We start from the raw sequence: 3,214 nt of genomic DNA on the forward strand, positions 1-3,214 counted from the left end.
TTCGAACACCCGTGAAGTCGTGCATTTCCGAAATGCTTACGCCGAGCCTCCGGGACTTCAGAATCTCCTCCCGAACTGGCCATGAAGGCCCAACGGCACCGACCGGCCGCCGTGTCATCCTCAGATCACAGGTGTCACTGGATGAGGATATGGAGTGGCATGTGGTCAGCACACCGCTCTCGCGGCCGTATGTCAGTTTCCGAGACCGGAGCCGCTACTTCTCAATCAAGTAGCTCCTAAGTTTGCCTCACAAGGGCTGAGTGCACCCCGCTTGCCAACAGCGCTCGGCAAACCGGATGGTCACCCATCCAAGTACTAGCCCAGCCCGACATCGCTTAACGTCAGTGATCTGACGGGAACCGGTGTTACCACTGCAGCAAGACCGTTGGCCCCTTCAGAATCTGCACTCAGTCAAACTCAGAGAGATCGCGCGCCTTCCCCATTCTACACACGAGCAGCACGCTTACTAATAGTATATGCACCGTGCGTGTATCTGACTAGCGGTCATTCGTCGCCAGGTGACACTGCTATCTCATGGGCAGTTTACATCGATAGTAGGTCGGTTGCCGTAATGTTCTGGCTGATGAGTGTACAAGGTTTCATAAAGAAACAATATCGTCATATAAGTAATATACGGCCAATTTTTTTTTTATTCTGCGGTGTACATGTCATATTTATGGGATTTAAAAGCAATTCATCGAAAGTTGTTTTTTATTTTTGTTTTAAAATTTTATTGTCACTGCACACCGCAAGTACTGTACGAATTGTTTTTAAAGAAAGCAAAGGACCGTTGTAGTATAAGGCAGGCAACTTTTACTCGCATGATTTCAAAGTTTATTTCTGAATTTTTTTTATTTTTTTATTTTTTACAATTGAGCCATTAATGTGTAAGGTACTTTAGTGTAACATCATTATTTGTTATCACGCTACCTAGCGACACAAAATTACAAACGACTAACGTAGCAACATGAGTGTAAAATGACAACATCCTAACATAACATTTCAACTCCTACAGTATACAGTTAACCGATCTACGAATTGCGAGAGTGTTTCATTGTAATGCACATTTCACGTGATAGTAAAAGTTATTCTTAGTTTTGATAGTGGTTCGACATTTGCATTCTGATTTTTTAGTTTACAGCCCTTCAGAGTGTTCTATAATATTCCTGAAGAAGATAAATCTGTTCGCTAGGATGAAAGCACTAATATGACTAGCAGTAATGAAGTTGTTGCCTACCTAGCCAAGGAAGATGACAATTCAGGGGACATATCTTTGACTAAAACCCTAAGTTTGGATTAAATCCATATTCTGTTAATTGCTATGATGCAAGATCGTCAGCTTCAGTAGAGGCAGAAGTATGTAACAGTTCATTTCATGATTCACCAGTCCACAAAATTCCACGCACTTTCACTTTTCCTTTCCTTTCATTAATCAAGACATTTTTACAAAATATCTACGGGCTGTACGTTTCTGTGCAAGACAAACTAAGTACTTTTGTCGCAACTGTACTCCTCCGTTAGTTGAGTGGTCAGCGCGGAGGAATGCCACGCCAAGGGGCCCGGGTTCGATTCCCGGATGGGGCAGGAGATTTTTTCCGCTCAGGGACTGGGTATTGTGTTGTCCTCATCATCATTTCATCCCCATCTCCGACGCGCAGGTCGCCCAATGTGGCGTCGAATGCAGTAAGTACTTGACCTCGGCGGCCGAACTTCCCCGAATGGGAGTCTCCAGGCCCACAATGCCGTACGCTCGTTTCCATATCGCAGTTGTCTTACGTTTAATGGCGAGGCAGCCTTAGGAATCGAGAACATCGGCTAACGATTACATTGTAATGCAGCGATTGTCTCCTGCGATTGTAGTGGCAAAGTGGTCTGACATCTGTGAGAGTTTTTCTCTGAAATTTTCAGCACCTTTGGGAAACAAAATCTGCTCGTAGTGGCTTCTTCTTGGGGCTCCATCCGGCTGGTCGCGTGACTTCGTCAGCAGTATACAACCTGGAAACTGTGCATGCACATCTTCTACTTCTTACATAGATGTAAATCATTAGCAAAATTTCGCTAAGCCTACGACTTCGCTGGTACTAAACTGGTATGGCAGAAAACCTCTAGATGGTAAAACAGATAGTTGTATACGTTCTACCATCATTATCAAAGACATTGGATGGTTCACATGATGGACATGTTCTGCCCCAGTCCAAACTGAATGGAGTCTAGAGTAAACCAATGGACAAACTGTCAGTCGACTGCACCTTGTTCACTTACAGTCGGTGACGACAAGTATAGCTGGCTTTTAGTTCAAAGACGTCTGGTCCGAAAGTCTGGTTCGACAGTCTGGTTCGACAGTCTAGTTCAAGGTAAGATCGGCGACTACGTTGTCAGGGACGGAGCACGACATAGGACTGGAGGGAGTATAGGGATGGATATCACACCTGATCACTTGAAGTAAACCATCTTTGATCACTTCAAGTAAATCATCTTGACGTTTTGATTAGGCGCTTAGGGAAACTGCAAAAAACCTAAATCGGTACGGCCGGATGGGGATTTTATCCGTGGAAGTCCCGAATGCGAGTCCAGCGTGTTACCGGAGCCTTCGTAGCCACCTCGCTCCGGGCGAGGAAGGCAATGTTTCACAGAATATCGCCTTATCTGAAAAAAAAAAAGGTGAAAGGTGCGTGTGAACTGAGATCTTGTCATCGATCATTCCCATTAGTGAGATTGCTGTGTCAAATGCACCACGTAGCAGCCGAGACCACTGCATCAGACCCATGACATGAGTCGTTTGGCAGGCGACTTGGGAAAACACGCTCTCAGCAGTGATATTTATTGCTGTATTGTGTAATGTGCATTCAGGCATCGTTGTGACACGAGAGAAGTAAGAGGCCGGTTACTGCTTACAGGGCCCTGCACAGCTCAGCATCGACTGAATACAGAAATGAATTCGGTCAGCTGTGGAGTAAATCACCCAGACATCGTGGCAACAGAGTGAGTCCTAGTTGTACCAATGCTCCAATTTTAGGCAGCATCTGAGGGCACGGTCAGCTCATTACAGCGGTATCGCGTTTCCTTGTCATCTCAAAGGTTTTGAACACGTCGCCTGTTTGCTAACCTTTGTTTCAGTAAACAGCCGCAATGCCTCATTTAAGCATTTGAGCGTCTCATACTTGTTTTGTTTAGATTGCTCATATAGGGATATTGCATGCAAAAATTCCTTTTT

At 45.0% G+C, this 3,214-nt stretch overlaps 1 pseudogene; it reads right to left on the minus strand.

Moving 5' to 3' along the window:
* Positions 1 to 272: 272 nt before the first annotated feature.
* On the minus strand, positions 273 to 390 carry LOC126229661 (5S ribosomal RNA; annotated as a pseudogene).
* Positions 391 to 3,214: the final 2,824 nt, after the last annotated feature.

Source organism: Schistocerca nitens, unplaced genomic scaffold (assembly GCF_023898315.1).
Source record: "Schistocerca nitens isolate TAMUIC-IGC-003100 unplaced genomic scaffold, iqSchNite1.1 HiC_scaffold_377, whole genome shotgun sequence".
NCBI lineage: Eukaryota > Metazoa > Arthropoda > Insecta > Orthoptera > Acrididae > Schistocerca > Schistocerca nitens.